The sequence below is a fragment of the Rhamphochromis longiceps genome, linkage group LG15 (assembly GCF_057381845.1).
Source record: "Rhamphochromis longiceps isolate RC_006_pf linkage group LG15, R_longiceps_female_GT1.1, whole genome shotgun sequence".
NCBI classification, from domain to species: domain Eukaryota; kingdom Metazoa; phylum Chordata; class Actinopteri; order Cichliformes; family Cichlidae; genus Rhamphochromis; species Rhamphochromis longiceps.
The window spans coordinates 18,108,809-18,126,087 of NC_140571.1; the positions used below are offsets into that span (position 1 = coordinate 18,108,809).

At 45.3% G+C, this 17,279-nt stretch overlaps 1 pseudogene; it reads left to right on the plus strand.

The window, feature by feature from the left end:
- The first annotated feature begins 7,011 nt into the window (after window positions 1-7,011).
- On the plus strand, window positions 7,012-9,564 carry LOC146652511 (uncharacterized; annotated as a pseudogene).
- The last annotated feature ends 7,715 nt before the right edge of the window (window positions 9,565-17,279 follow it).

The window sequence follows — 17,279 nt, forward strand, 5'->3', positions numbered from 1 at the left end:
AAAGTGTGTCCGATGTGGTGCAGCTACATTTGCATGCGATCAATATAAAGTTGTATGTGCATGTGATTAAAAATGAACAAACCATAGAATTGAACTTTAAGGAAAACTGAGGAATATAATGAAATTTAATAGCTGATTCCACAATATTCAGAATGGACTTTTTTGAGAGGACTGGGCATCAGGTCAGTGCCAGCTCTGAGTGATAAACACGCTAACTTGCTGAGAAAAACTCAACATTCATGGCAGGTTTCTTGGCAGTCTTTGACAGACAAGAAGTAAATTCACTCGGGCACACTTCACTTTTAAGAAGTAGTAAAACGTCCTAGTTGGTGGTGGGTGAGTGCACTGGATGGAGCAAAATCATTGGTTTTGTCTGTCTTGGTACATTTCTTTTTTCATGCTGAAGTGCTTTTGAGGTTTTTCATTCTGAGGTTTTTACCGAGCAGGAAGTAGGCGTCTGCATCCAGTCAAGAGGTAGAATAGTTTCTATTCCTCCAGGTGGACTGCTCAACATAAAGATTCTCTACCTTAAAAGTACATTATGTGGTTACAGCCAACTTCCTTGTAAATGTTTCCTTCTTTACACCCCCAGCATACTTAGAGTAACTTTATTATCCACATGCCTTGGCGACCCAGTGGATATAGCTCTGCTTTGGTTTCCATTGCATCTTGATGAACTATCTGGAAGCTGCACACTAACGTTCTGTCTCTGTGTCAGTTCCAGCTTGGTGCCATTTGAGAAATTAAACACTTTTCACTAAATTTGAGAAACTAAAATTATGTAGCTGAAGTTAAATGCTGATTTTGAAAAGCTTATTGCTCCTGCCCTCACTTTTACCTAAAATAGCACAGGATTTCTTGCGGTTTAGGGAGGTGTGCAGATGACAGCACCAGTCTTTTTTTTTTTCTTAACTGAAAATGGGTAGATCTGATTCTAGAGCAGGGACCTTGGATCACTTTCTCACAATCTTTACATATTTTTAAATTTCTAATGTGTAGTTAGTGTATGTTCCTTTTGTGTGTTTTCATTATATTCACATAGAGATATTGTATATAGATACACTAAATATGTATAGAATATATTCTATTTCTGTACATTGTTTTTCCACCGTGACACCAAGTGAAACGACTGCGAGGGCTTGCCCCACCCTATCACGTGACCTATTGGGGATACACGAGGCCCCCTGAGGCCCCCTGAGTGGGTGTTGAAGGGAAGGGTTGTTTACAAACGGACAAATTTAAAGAAATCCACTTACCTTCTTTTTAAAGCTGTTGTAGCTAGCATGACCTGGAACCTTCTGCAGATATTTTGATGATTTAAAATTGGTCACTGGTCATTGTCGAATCTGCAGCTCACAGCTTAGCAGTGATTTAGCTTTTAATTTGTTCAGTTTTGACTCACTGTCACCGCTGCCATTTTAATCTGAATTTCCTATGAGTGCAGTTAAAACGGGAGTTTTTTGATAGAGACCCTCAGCCATAGTGGCACGATGGCACGGTGGTTTGCATCGTTACCTCACAGCAAAAAGGTCTTGAGTTCAATTCAGTCATCAGGCCGGGGTCTTTCTGCGTGGAGTTTGCATGTTCTCCCTGTTTTTGCGTGGGTTCTTTCCAGGTGCTCCAGCTTCCTCTCACACTTCAAAGACATGCAGTTAGTGGGGATAGGTTAATTGGAAACTCTAAATTGCCCATAGTTGTGAATGTGAGTGCGAATGGTTGTCCGTGTCTTTGTGTTAGCCCTGTGACAGACAGGCGACCCGTCCAGGGCTTACCCTGCCTCTAGCCCTAAGACAGCTGGGATAGGCTCCCGCGACCCTGAAAAAAGGATAAGTGGAAGAGAAGGGATATATGGACCCTCAACCATCTGTAGTTATGCTGCTATGGCGTCTCCCCTCTTTTTACTTCCAGTTCATTTTACTAATATCATTAATGTTTGTCTACTCTCTTCTCCTCTTTCTTTTCTCACCACGTGATTACGATGCTGTACTGTTTTTACCTTACAATATAAAATGTCCTAAAATGACTGCTGTGTAAATTAAGTCAGCAGGGATTATTTCACTATAATTAACTCAAAGTCTAATGAAGGTGTAAAGCATGTCTGCACCTTTTTAAATGACAGATGTGTGTCCTATAAGAAGAAGGCTAAAGATTTTATCTATCCTCATCCTCAGAAATCAAGTCCAGATCACTGGCATCTACTTTTTATTGTTTAGGGAGGATAGTGAATATTTCTTGCCTTTGAGTAGAGACAAAATCCTGACATGGTAATTCAAGGTCAGTCTTTAGTCTTGCCAAGAGTCTAAAAGTATCTCACACAATGTTCAGCCTTCCTAGTATAAAGTGCATCATTTTACACTTTGTACTAGTAAAATGATTTCATATAACACAATGTGTTATTGTGTCTGCGTCTAAAGTTGCCGGTCTCCCTTAATCTGTGGAGCAAAACAAGATTACATAAAATCATTTGGAGTCTCAATCTGATCCTGGTTTGCATGATTCATATGCAAAGGGAAACTCACCACATCATTAAATGGCTTTTAACTTTGCTCACAGGGAAACACAATCGCTTGATTTTATGCAATCTTAGGACTGCATAAAATACCTACACGAAATACAAAATACCTTCCTCTCAATCTGATTTGAAGCAAGTAGAGATTGTTGCTTTGAATAAGATGATTTTGGTATTGGATTCTTTTTCATTAGAAATGCAGTAAAGAAAATGGACAAATGTGTTTGCTGATGTACATGGAAGGTAGCCATATTATTACAACTTGCAGTCATAAAAACACAAAAATAACTACAATTTTCGTAATCTTTATTCTTTGAATACAACACCACTTTCCTCGAAATGTAACCTATGGGAATTAAAGCTTAAAAGCATGGTTTTAAGTAATTGTGTGGGCTGTGGGTTCGCTAGCTATTTATTTTTTTAAAACCTGGATGGTTTTAATTGCTTTTCTGAAGAACAGCCTCACTCCCACATCACAACATGTACCGAAAGAGAATGCGAGGCACGGATCTCGCCAGCAATAAATAACCTCTTCAGCCTGTTACAGGAAACCAGCAGCAAAAGAAAAAAAGAACATGAAGCTGACACACACTCGTACGCACACCCACACACTCTGCAACCTTTTCTTTTCTGCCCGTTTTTCCAGTCTTCCTCTGTTATTACTCTCCGTTGTCATTTGTCTTTTTTTTTTGTGTGTGTAATATCACAACGGAAATTTTATCTCCCGAGTCCACTCACACAGCCTGGAACTCGATAGCATCTGTTAACAAAAACCAGTGAACAGCAGCTTTGGTGAAAATGCAGTTATGTGAGGAAGATTTTTGGATGTATCTGTGACAGCTATATAAATGCGTAGTGGTCCATGACAGCACTCAAGTTAAAAAGGAAAATGAGCACTTTCAATGTTGCTTTAATACATTTATTAATATAAAATCCATTTCATTACAGGTCTGAAAACAGCCAGCAGGGGGGACGGACGACTCAAGGCAGGTCCCATTAGGGTTTTGACACACATGTTAAGTTTCTACAGCCAGGAAATAATTTTAAGGCATTCATCAAACTGAGGAGAAAAAGCAGGGGGTGATTTTTGTGCAGAGAAGAAATAATAACCTGCTTTTCCTATTAGTGGGTTTTACTTATTTAATTTCATTTACTCGCTGTTTGGTCAGAAAAAGTAAGAAAACGCAAACATATGTTCAGAGTGTGCAAGTTATTCTTGACTAATGTTGCATCAATTATATTCTGAACCTGGGTAAAATCATTAGGAAGTGCACTTTTTTTAATAACATCACTAAAAAAATTCACTGAGCAGAGACTTCAGATCTTGGTAATACTATATGTTGGAGCTCTTTTTGTCTTCAGACGTGACGTAGTTCTTCATAGCATAGATTCAACAAGGTGCTGGAAACAAGCCTGACAAATTTTTCTTGTGACCGTGGAAGCCACAGTGAACTCATTGTCATGCTCACAAAACCAGTTTGAGGCAAGACGGATTTAATGTTGTTCATGTCAAATTCTGATCCTACCGTTGCAACGAAAATGAAGATGCATTAGACCAGGCGATGTTTTTACGATCTTCTATTGTCCAGTTTTAATGAGATTTGTAGCTTCAGTTGCATTTTCTTAGCTGGTTTCTCTTTTTTTGCACCACTCTACGTAAAACCTGGAGATGACTGCGTGCAGATCAGCAGTTTGTGAAATATTCAAACCAGCCCAACAACAACGTGAAATTGAGTGCATATTAAAAATGTCTTTCCAAGATCTGCTTTTGTAAAGTAATTTGTCCTGTGTGTGTGTGTGTGTGTGTGTGTGTGTGTGTGTGTGTGTGTGTGTGTGTGTGTGTGTGTGTGTGTGTGTGTGTGTGTGTGTGTTTCACTGGAGGCCCTGGTACGGGGTAACAGTGTGTGTGTATGAACATTAACTCTGTTTATTCCTCTCAGAAATAGGCGTCGCTGCCCCAGTCTCCACCTGATTCTCCTCTCCAGCAGTATTTACCTTGGCATCTCCTCCCATACATGAATTGTTAAGCTTTCACTGTGGCAGTTTACAGTACTTATACTGTATATAGTAAAGTGCATTTGTCTTATTTTTGCGTATATTTCTCTTGTTTTGTATATATTTTTCCTGTTTGCTATCTATTCTATTCTATTCTATTCTAACAATCTGAACATGGTATATTATTTTGGCTTATTTGTTACACTATTCTCATAATTCTGTATTTTTCATATTTTTTCCCTACTATATCTCTAATTCACTTTTTCCTCCTGTCCCTTGTGTTCCTTGCTGTAACAAGTGAATTTCCCTAGTGTGAGATTAAACAAATGTGTCCGTGTCTGAAAAAAAAAGGCACATGTGGACATGATCCAGAAACATCGCTGTCTTCTCAAATTCAAATTCAAATTCAAATTTTATTTGTCACACACACACAACCATACACAGTATGACATGGGGGTGAAATGCTTGTAGCTGTACAATGCCCGACCATTAAATGACAGAAGAAAAGTTTTACAATATTTACAATTTACTACAAAAATTTACAAATTAACTTAGGAATTTACAGTAAAGAATGTGCAAATAGCAGAAGAGATTATAAAGATAAGGATTATAAATTATAGGAATTATAGGATTATAGGAAATGTGTGGTGGTGCGTGTGGTGACGTGTGTGAGAGTCCAGTCCTACACCTGGTTCAGGCCCCGAATAGCCATGGGGGAAGAAGCTCCTCTTCATTCTCTCTGTTTTGGCCTTAAGGGAGCGGAAGCGCTTCCCAGACCTCAACAGTGAGAAGAGTCCATTGTTGGGATGGGAGAGGTCCATCATAATCTTCCTAGCTTTGGACTTGCACCGCTTGGTGTAGATGGACAGCAGGTCAGGGAGCTCTGATTGAATGATGCGTTCTGCCGAGCGCACCACCCTTTGCAGATCTCGTCTGTCCTGCTTGGTGCTGTTCCCAAACCAGGTGCAGATGTTTGCCGTCAGGACACTCTCGATGGTGCAGGAGTAGAAGTTCTTGAGCACCTTCAGTGGCAGATGGAAGTCTCTAAGTCTTCTGAGGAAGAAGAGACGCTGACGGGCTTTCTTAACCAGGGTGTTGATGTGACAGGACCATGACAGGTCCTGAGTGATGTGGACACCCAGGTATCGGAAACTGTCCACTCTCTCCACTGGCGTGCCACTGATGATGAGGGGTTTGTAATTCCTCGCCTGCTTTGTAGTGAAGTCCACGATCAGCTCCTTAGTCTTGCTGATGTTTAGGAGGAGGTTATTCTCCTGGCACCAGGTCTCCAGGTTCCTAATCTCCTCCAGGTAGGCCGTCTCGATGTTGTCGGAGATCAGGCCCACAACAGCAGTGTCGTCAGCAAACTTGACAATGGAGGTGGTGTCGGATGTGGCTACACAGTCATAAGTGTACAGTGAGTACAGCAGGGGGCTTAAAACACAGCCCTGAGGCACTCCAGTGCTGAGTGAGATGGAGGGGGAGACTTGTTTTCCTACCCTCACTGATTGGGGTCTGTCTGTGAGGAAGTTGAGGATCCACTGACACAGTGATGAGCTGAGTCCTAGATCCGTCAACTTGGTGAAAAGCTTAGAGGGAATTATTGTGTTGAATGCTGAACTGTAGTCCACGAACAGCATCCTAACATAATTCCCTCTGCCAGTGTCCAGGTGACTCAGGGATGTGTGGAGCAGGTGAGATATGGCATCGTCTGTGGAACGATTAGTCCGGTAAGCAAACTGAAGTGAGTCGATGGTGGGAGGAAGTGAAGAAGTGATGTGATCTCTCATCAGTCTTTCAAAACACTTCATCACAATTGAAGTCAGTGCTACTGGACGGTAGTCATTGTGGCAAGCGGGCTGTTGTTTCTTTGGAACTGTCACGGACCCGGTTCCGGGGACTCGGGGTTCGTGAACAGTGTGGACCTTTATTGTTATTAGTGTATTGGATGTATGTTTGCTGCACTGTGTTCTTGTGTTCAATGCTGGTGTGTGTATGTGTGTGAGGCTGGAGGATGAAGGACAGCCACCTGCAGGCCTGATGGGTGTGGCCCTGCCAGCTGCTGGTCACGCCTAGCTTACCACACACCTGCTTCTGATCAGGATCGTCGGGGGAGCTACTTAACAGAGCGATGGAGCTTCCTCCGGCGCAGGATCGTTGAGTTAGACTCCATGTCAGTGTTTCTAGTGTTGTTAAAGTGTATGCCTGCCGGAGTTGGTGCCATAACGGCTGTGTCTGTGTTTTTCCCCAGGAGGACAGCGGAACACAGGACCGCAAGACACACGGGGTGTGTGAAGACACAGGGGCAGAGAGCACGGGATACCAGCACTTGGGAGAAGACACGTCACGGGAGTCGAGGGAGCACTTTTGGAGATTCAATGTGTGGTGTACAATTACCTCACTGTAAATAAACCCACTGTTCATTCCATTAAGTCCAGCGTTTGGGTCCTATTTCCCCATCTCCCCACGATCTGCCAGCCAGACCGTGACAGAACGATCCTGCCACTATGGACCCAGCGGACTCACCGCGGAAGCGCAGCTCCCGTTTTGACGGGACCCGACTAGTGCTTGGAGGGCCTCCGTGCTGCCGTTCCTCGCTGGCAGCCTACCCGTCGGCCCACTCGTCTGTTTCCTCCCCGCGGACGCCTTGGTCTCGCAGAAAACGCTCCAGCCGGTCCCGGGAGGATTACTACGAGCCTGCCAGCAATCTGCTTACACCTGCACAAGCTTTTTACAAAATGTTAGGAATTATCATCGTGCCACCTGACTCACCCAGCATTTCCACATCACAGCAGGAGCAGCCACTTCAGAATCCGCCCTCGTCACATTCCGCCAGCGACGCTCCCTCTTCAACAGGGAGGCAGCGAACACGCAGCCAGCACTCACAGCTCCAGCAGGAGCCAGGGATTCGGCTCAAACAACCGCCTAGGGTGAGTGACAGAGTCTCCCTTCATTCACCTTTCGTGCCTAGGGATAAACAGACTGTTTCCCCCAAGGCTGTGAATGCCAGCTCCGTGAACCCTAGAGCTCGTGTTTCTCCTGTTTGGGAGGATGACAATGTTAGTTTTGAGAACGAGTTTTTTCCTCCTGGTTCAAGAGACTGTGCTCCTGATGTTCCTTCGGACCCAGGAGTTAGGACCGTTTCGTCTAGAACTGTTTATTCTGGGGCTATGTTTATACAGCCAGCTGCCCAGCCTGTAGCCGTAGCACAGCCGGCTGCCCAGCCTGTAGCCGTAGCACAGCCGGCTGCCCAGCCTGTAGCCGTAGCACAGCCGGCTGCCCAGCCTGTAGCCGTAGCACAGCCGGCTGCCCAGCCTGTAGCCGTAGCACAGCCAGCTGCCCAGCCTGTAGCCGTAGCACAGCCAGTCCAGTCAGCCTCTCGTCTTCATCCTCAGTTGGAGGCTGATATGCCTGCTGGAACTACCCTGCCATTATGTCACCCGCCTGTTGTTTCTACATCGCTGTCCAGTCTACCACGAGTAGCTGCCGCACCATTATCACCTCCGCCCTTTGCAGCTACTTCTCCACCAGCGTCCCATCAGACTGCAGCGACCGCAGAACTCTCGACTTCACCATCCACATCACCCGCTCGACCGTCATCTTCGCCACCTGCAGCTTCCGCATCGCCATCTTCACCTCCGGATCAACGACCATCTATACCCGCGTCACAGCCGGAGGAGCAGCTCAGCGAGCAGGGGCAGCTCTGCGAGCCGGAGGAGCTCAGCATGCCCGAGCAGGAGCTCAGCGAGCAGGAGGAGCCCGCGTCGCCAGAGCCGGAGCAGCTCAGCGAGCCGGAGGAGCTCAGCGAGCCGGAGGAGCTCAGCGAGCCGGAGGAGCCCGCGTCGCCAGCTGTGGAGCTCAGCATGCCCGAGCAGGAGCAGCTCAGCGAGCCGGAGGAGCACTGTGAGCCGGAGGAGCTCAGCGGGCTAATGCTGGAGGAGCTCAGCGAGCTATTGCCGGAGGAGCTCGGCGAGCCGGAGGAGCACTGTGAGCTGGAGCAGCCCAGCGGGCTAATGCTGGAGGAGCTCAGCGAGCTATTGCCGGAGGAGCTCGGCGAGCTATTGCCGGAGGAGCTCGGCGAGCCGGAGGAGCACTGTGAGCCGGAGCAGCCCAGCGGGCTAATGCTGGAGGAGCTCAGCGAGCTATTGCCGGAGGAGCTCGGCGAGCCGGAGGAGCACTGTGAGCCGGAGCAGCCCAGCGAGCTAATGCCGGAGGAGCTCGGCGAGCCGGAGGAGCACTGTGAGCCGGAGCAGCCCAGCGAGCCACCCACTGAGAAGCCCGCACCGCTGCTGGCGGACCTCAACCGGCGTTGCCAGCAGAGGAGCTCAGCGAGCTTGGTGAGCCCGCGCTGCCACCGGAGGAGCTCGGAGGTCCGGAGGGATCCGCTGAGCCAGAGCTGGAGGTCTGCGTGCCGGAGGGGCCGCCACGTCCTGCAGCCCGGCCGCCACGTCCTGCAGCCCGGCCGCCACGTCGGGAATCGTGGGTGGTGCTGAGGCGGGAGCAGCAACGCCGCCGCCACCGGACCCGTGGCCGCCCGCCGGAGCAGCAACGCCGCCGCCACCGGACCCGTGGCCGCCCGCCGGAGCTGCAACGCCGCCACCACCGGATCCGTGGCAGGCCGCCTGAAGCGTTCCGCTTCCATCATGGGGTTGGAGGTAGGCCGCCCGAACTGTTTTCCCACCACTGCCTGACCCGTAGCGGGTTTTGCCTGCTTGCGGTCCACTGGGTCGGCCGCAAGAACTGTTGTTCCCACCATGGCAGTGGTTGGACATTTGAACTGGGGTTTTGGGGCCCTCCGTCCTGGACCCCCCGCCACCCGCCCTGGGTTGGTTGTTCTGTGGTTTTGTTTTGGGGTCGTCGGGAGTCGACCCTTAGAGGGGGGGTACTGTCACGGACCCGGTTCCGGGGACTCGGGGTTCGTGAACAGTGTGGACCTTTATTGTTATTAGTGTATTGGATGTATGTTTGCTGCACTGTGTTCTTGTGTTCAATGCTGGTGTGTGTATGTGTGTGAGGCTGGAGGATGAAGGACAGCCACCTGCAGGCCTGATGGGTGTGGCCCTGCCAGCTGCTGGTCACGCCTAGCTTACCACACACCTGCTTCTGATCAGGATCGTCGGGGGAGCTACTTAACAGAGCGATGGAGCTTCCTCCGGCGCAGGATCGTTGAGTTAGACTCCATGTCAGTGTTTCTAGTGTTGTTAAAGTGTATGCCTGCCGGAGTTGGTGCCATAACGGCTGTGTCTGTGTTTTTCCCCAGGAGGACAGCGGAACACAGGACCGCAAGACACACGGGGTGTGTGAAGACACAGGGGCAGAGAGCACGGGATACCAGCACTTGGGAGAAGACACGTCACGGGAGTCGAGGGAGCACTTTTGGAGATTCAATGTGTGGTGTACAATTACCTCACTGTAAATAAACCCACTGTTCATTCCATTAAGTCCAGCGTTTGGGTCCTATTTCCCCATCTCCCCACGATCTGCCAGCCAGACCGTGACAGGAACAGGGACAATAATGGACCGTTTGAAGCACGTGGGAACCACAGCTTGGGCCAGGGAGAGGTTGAAGATCTCCGTGAACACCGGTGCTAGTTGATCAGCGCAGGCTCTAAGGACCCGGCCAGGGATTGCATCTGGTCCTGCTGCCTTCCTGGTGTTCACCCTCCTGAAGGTGTTCCTCACGGCATGCTCTGTGATGACGAATGCATTTTCTTCACTGGTGCACTCCGAGCGCGCACAGCCGTTTGTTGTTTTAATTGCTGCGGCGTCGAAGCGAGCATAAAACGTGTTCAGCTCATCAGCCAGTGAAGCATCTGCATTCATCATTGAAGAAGCTGGTCGTTTATAGTCCGTTATAGTCCGCAGTCCTTTCCACAGGCTCCTAGAGTCGCACTGTCGTAGCTGTGACTCTAGTTTTTCCCCGTAGCTCCGCTTTGCCTTTCGGACCGCGCTGCGCACGTTGTAGGACGCAGCCTTGTATAGGTCCATATTACCGGAGACGAGCCCTTCATTGTAGGCAGCGGTGCATGATCTCAGAGCGTCGCGGATGTTTTTATCCACCCACGGCTTCTGGTTGGGAAACGTTCGGATGATAGTTCTTTCTGCTGTGTCGTCCGCTAGTTTCCCGATAAATCCCACAACCGCTTCCGTAAACATGTTGATGTCATCAGAGCTGCGCCGAAACATGTCCCAGTCTGCGTCATCCAGTGCGTCCTGCAGCGCGGCCACCGATTGGTCCGTCCAGCGAGCGACCTCCCTCCTGATTGGTGGTTGCTGCTTTAGCCTTTGTTTGTAAGCAGGTATGAGGAAGATGGCGGAATGGTCCGATTTTCCAAATGCCGGCAGGGGCTGAGCCTTGTAACAGTTCTTGAACGGGGTGTAGCAGTGGTCTAATGTCCTCGTGCCCCGGGTGGGGCAGTTGATGTGCTGGTGAAGGTTGTGAAATGTCCGTTTGAGATTCACTCTGTTAAAATCTCCCATAACAATGAGTGCGGCATCTCGGTGAAGTGTTTGTTGATGTGTGAGAGCCTCATGTAGCTCACATAAGGCAGTGTCCGAGTCCGCGTGAGGCGGAATGTAAACAGTGCAGGCAATGACCGCAGTGAATTCCCGAGGGAGATAGAAAGGGCGACACTTAACGATCAAAAGCTCCAGATTGGGCGAGCAAGAGCGTGTGAGTGGGGAGATGTTTGTGCTGTCGAACCATCTGTTGTACACCATCAAACACACTCCACCACCTCTTTTCTTCCCCGACTCCATTGTCCTGTCCATGCGGTAAACCGAAAAGAACCCCGTCGGCTGCACGGCGTGGTCTGGTATTGCTGGGTTCAGCCAAGTCTCGGTGAAGCAGAGGAGGTTGCAGTCCCGAATGTCTCTCTGGAACTTGATTCTGGCTCTGAGGTCATCAAGCTTGTTCTCGATGGATTGAACATTGGCTAGCAGGATACTGGGCATGGGTGCGCGGTGTGCGCGAGCCCGTAGCCTGTTCCTGATGCCGGCTCTTTTACCTCGAGGCCGTCGCTTAGGGTCGCGTCCTTTGTTCTCTCTCAGGATCTCCTTTGGCCAGGTTGGGTCCGGAGTTAAACATGGTGAAATGTTCGTGTACTGCAGACCAATAGAAACCAAAGTGTCTCTACTGTAGCGGATTTGTGTGTTTTGCATGATGCCCATGCAAGATTATCGCAGATATAGCAAAAAGTGACGAAAAACTGCAAAAAGTGGAGAAGTTAGGGCAGAGCATCCAGCACGGCAGCCGACCTCACCGGCGCCATTTTGTACTTCTGAGCTAAAGCTTATTTAGAAGGGACTAGAGAAAGTGGAAAACTATTTTCTGGTGAGACAAATTAAATTTTAAATTCTTTTTGGAAAACATTAATGCCACATTATCTGGATGTGAAAAAGAATCAAGCACCTAAGCATGCAGACTGCTTCTACAAACTTTTGTGAAAGATGTCTCACATTCTCGTTTGAAGGCAAATAAGCAGTGTTGGGACCAGAGATGGGCAGTAACGCGTTACTTAAAGTAATCGGATTACAGTAACGCGTTACTTGTAATGCGTTACTGTAATCCGATTACTCGTTACTTGAAAAAAGTAAAGTAAGGGATTACTATTGCAAAAACGGTAATTAGATTACCTTTACTTTCCCGTAGGAACGCTGCGTTACTGCGTTACTAAAACCGTGATTTTTTGCGAGAATGTCTCATGTAAGCAAGTGCTATGTTCGTGACAACAGCTGTGCGCAGATCAACAGTGGATCATATATCGAGTACGGGAGAGAGTATGAGCGTGCAGCGTTTAAAGCGTGGAAGTACTGACCTTACTTTAAGTTTGATTCCATAAAACGTGACAAATACATTAGCGTCCATTAGCATTGTGCGTGGGAAGAAAACTTCTTTTTACAGTGAAAAAAAAACCCCTAAACTTCCAAGCAAGCTCCGAGTGCGCTACCACGTAATGGGAAATTCACAGAGAAACTGCCGTATCCTTCCACTGACCGCTGCGGCACACCTGCACCAGGGTAAACCTCCGCCTACTCTACTCCTGCTTTACAGGTGAAAATAGAGCAAAAGGACCGCTAGTCTTTGACTTTATTTATTTTCTGCTGTGTTTTACTTGCATCTATTTGAAAGAGTGAGTGTAAACACACACAAAAAAAATTTATGTGCTGGAATGTGCAGAAAATAGGTTTAAATATTAAACAAATTTCTTCCAGTCAGTGAATGTTGCATATAATTTAATTTTTGCTTGATGCATAAAGTTAAAAGATTAAAACTAATAAAACAAGTTTTAAAAAGGGACTTTTCCATTTGATTACATTTTGTATGATGGATTATGTAGAAAAAGTAGAATTGGGCTGAAAGATCTATCGCTTTATCACCTATTCAGGGTGTAAATCGTGTTTTTAAAAAGTAACTAAGTAACTAAGTAATTAATTACTTTTGAAAATAAGTAATCAGTAAAGTAACGGGATTACTTTTGGGGAAGTAATCAGTAATTAGTTACTGATTACTTTTTTCAGGTAACTTGACCAACACTGGTTGGGACTAACGCGTTATTAAGTAACGCGTTACAGTATCTACGTTATTATTGTGGTAACGAGCACGGTAACTAGTTATTATGCCAAAATCAGGAACGCGTTACTCGTTACTGGGATTTAAATAGGCTCGTTATTCGTTACTTCGTGTGGTGGCTATCGCGGAGCTTCCACAGATTCAATAACATTAGCAAGTGGTGGAAGCCAGCAGGTGGGTGAAGGAAAAGAGAGGCAGGAGGAGGAGAGACCCGAAGCGGCCGCCGGTCCGAGTGTCAGGTGAACTGAACTTCAGGTAAGAAGTTATGACCTGCAGTCTGAGTCAGATATAAACCAAGTTTAGGTGGTGTTTATTTTCGTTATGCTGACTTTTTCGTACTGCGTGCTAGCTAGCATGACGGAGTTTCTATACAGCTGGGTGGGTGCTATGAAGTTAATGATGTTGAACTTTATTTTGTTCATACGGTTAATTATTAGAGTTGCCAACCGTCCCGTAAAAAACAGAATCGTCTGGTATTCAGAGAAAATATTACGCGTTTCGTATTGAGGTGAAAAGGAACATTTTGTCCCGGACTTCAGCTACAATGAAAAAGACACAAAGCTGGAGTTATTCTGTGTTTACGCTGCACAGCTGCCTCTTCTTCTCTCATTCTCTCCTCTCCTGTTTCTACTTCAATCATAAAACTGATCAGTGATCAGCTGATCGGCTTCTCTCTCTTGTTTATTTATCGCCCACTTTGCGCCAGAAAGAGGAAACCAGCGGATGTCGCTCTAAACAACAGCAGCACGTTTAAGCTGATGTTAGAATTTATTTAATATTAATTTCTAGTATCAGCTGATGTTTGCTGGAGCCACAGCTGTAAAGCTGCTGGTCATGATGTCGGTTTGGATATGTGGTGAGAGGGAAACATGAAGATGAAACCAGGAGATGTCCTTACTGAATCATCAGAGCTGAACAGGTGATGGAGAAACAGGTTTACCTTTTAGGTCACATGAATGAGTTGAAGGGAAGTTATGAACTGTTTCTGAGAGACAAATAACACCAGGAGCCTTTTTTACGTAGCTGACAGCTGCCAACTGAGTACAATCGAAAGCACCACGACTGCAGTTTTTGTGTTTTTGCGGCGGTCAACGACGGTCCAGGCGTGGGATTTCTCTCATGGAAATGTGCACATTATTTTCTTCCTTTCTATTGGTAGGTGGCACAGTGCACTTGTGGCAAGTGAGCAAGCTAGAAGACTGGCAAACTTGCTGGGTATCCAGTTACGGAAGCAACACATTAACAAGAGAATTCTGAGTAAAACCAAAGTTACTTTCCCTAGTAACTAGTTACTCTGAAAGTAACGAGTAACTTGAAGTAACTGAGTTACTTTTGATAGAAGTAACTAGTAATGTAACTAAGTTACTAATTTAAAGTAACTTACCCAACACTGCATATAAGTGAATAATTTTGACAATATAGTGTATTTCAGCAAGACAATGCTAAACCACATACTGCAGCTACAGTATTACAACTGCATGTGCTGAACTGATCTGCCTCCAGTCCAGGCCTTCCACCAGCTGAAAAACTTATGATGTTTACAGATTGTTCAAAGAAAAGAGGCTGCTACACACTGGTAAACACAGTGACCCTATCCTAACTTTTTCGAGATGTCACTGATTTCAAAGCAGCACTTTTCCTCCTTTAAATGCACCATTGTAAGTAAAATACCAATTTATGAGATCTGGAAATCATTGCATTCTGTTTTTACATTTCATGCAGCGTCACAATTTAATGAGGGGGATTTTGGGTTTGTATATTCAGTGGCTGGTTCACACAGTTGCTTGGCAAGTGAAAGGTCACTCGATTTCAGCTGGAGACTCAGTTCCCTTTGGGGTTGTGACAGGAAAAGTCCCTGGTGTAAAACTCCCAAAAAACATGCAGAATTCCCTTGTAACAAAGGAGTAACGGAAAGTGGCAGTATAGGGATCGATTATTCATGAATTCACTGAAGGAATGAATTATTGTTGTTCTTTTGGCATTTCAAAGAACAGACCACCAGGCTGTATGTTTTATCATCCAGACTTTCCCTCCTTAGTTTCTGTAATGACTTGTGCAGACAGTCCCTTCTTTCAGTCTCCATAATCACCATCATCAATCATCATCAATCTGATGTATTGTGTTGTGCAAATCTTCCTGCAATTAATTCAGCCTCCAGATTACACATTGTAATGCAACAAATATTATTTGGTCATTAAGCACAATAATTCTAATCAAAACAATGTAAAACAATGGTTAAAAAATGTCCTGCTATTTGATTAAGTCAGCTGAATAGACAGCAAACAAGACAGAGAATGTAAATGGAATAAAGCAAAACAGATTTGAAAAAGTGTAGATGTACTTATAAAGATGATTAAAGTTCCCCTGATATATTTGAGGTAAAAAGTGTGATCAGTGTCTCTCAGTGACAAGAACAGTGAGAGAGATCCCGGCTCAAGTTTCAACCAGTAATAACAGACCTTTATTTTAGAAAATTGAAGATATTATAAAATAAATCAACCAATATCCATCCGTGCCTTCTTCAGTGTTGTAAACCCTAAAGGCTATTTTTTGTCATCATTTGGTCATAATCTTTCCTTTTTCTTTTTTGCTGATACCCAGTGTGTGAAGCCAGCTGCCAGAAATGCCCAGCAGTGCACTCAGTGTCACCTCATGTGCCAGGTTGCCACAATAAGAGCAACAACTTCCCACTCTCACTTCTATAAAGCTGCCAGCATGTGATACATGCCCTGTCCCATGGCTTCAGAGGTCAACGTGAACCTCTAACCTTGACAAGACCCTGCCAGCCTGGAGGTCGGGCAGTTTTGATTCCTTGTTTTGGTGTTAAACATCTGGGAATATGTTGATTGACTTTTTTATTTTATGAAGCATTTTATTTATTTATTTTTAAACTCAACATTGAGATGCTGTCAGGCCTTTAATGTTTAGTTTACAGAGAGGTCTTTAATTACATGTAGGGGCATGTGACCCTAGTACATCTTTGGAAGCTGCAGTGTCATGTACAAGCTAGTTTTATAAGTTTATGTAACATCTTAGCCATAAACAGACCCAGGGGCCAGCTGTGAACTAGAGGGCAGATCTTTGGGGTTGTGAGTTTTGAAGGCAGCATAACCCTGTGTGTTCCTCTTACTGATGCATCCATCTCTCCCAGGGCAGAGTGGACTTCTCCTTTCTCTGTGCCAGCTGTTTCCGGACAAAAATGCAATCTTAAAAAACAAAGAAAAAACTGTCCTCCCACCATTATTTTACACATGAACATGCTATTTAAACACAGTCTTAGAACTCACACACAAATATTCATATTATTAATTAAAAGAGAATTTAAAAAAGAATCAGTTTCTCATTTAAAGTAGAAATAACTGCCAGAATCTAATATAGGAATAATACAAATAAGCATGCAAATGTTATATGAACAACTCCTCTTTGACTTTCCCGTTTAAAAGATTTTGATTTTCTCTGTCATCTCATTTAAACAACCCGATGCAAGCAATAGCATAACTAAGCAATAGGCCCAAGGCTGGGCAGCAGCTGTGGTTAAAACAAGTGTTGAATGAATGGTAAATACCAAGTAAACGTCTCTTTTGTTCCACCCAGCCACTCTCACCTCCTACTTCTGCAGATTTTCTGGCTCCGTAAAAACATCACATCATCCAAAGTCCTCGTTACTTGTCGGGAGATAGTAGGACCGATGGTTGAACTACAGTTTGCGTAGTCGACTGCATATTTGTGTAATAAAGACATTCACACAGTTCTGTTAACCTTTAAACTCCAAGTTTAGGCTGAGAAAAAAAGGCATTGTTTTTATTTTTCATATTGTTGCTTCTTTACTGTAAATTAAGCCTATTTGATTAAAAAAAAATCTTATTCATGACCGTTTTGCCTCTTTTTAAAAATTAATTTGAAGGTTTGGTCTCAGGGCTATTCTGGATTGTTGGCACACTTGGAAAAATATGTCTCTGTATTGTTTTTAACTTATTCATCCAAGTAAAATTAAATTTGCATATGCTTACTATGTAAATGGTCATATACATAAATATTAGGGTTGTTTTAATTTTTTTGGTCAATGCAAGGCTTGTAAAAGAACTGAGGGACTTTTTTCTGGAATGTAAATGTTTTATGTTTTGCTTTGTATTTTTTTAACTAGCTTTATGCTTTCAAAGTGGATTTTTTCAGCATTTGTTTTTTTCTTAAAAGACACTCCGT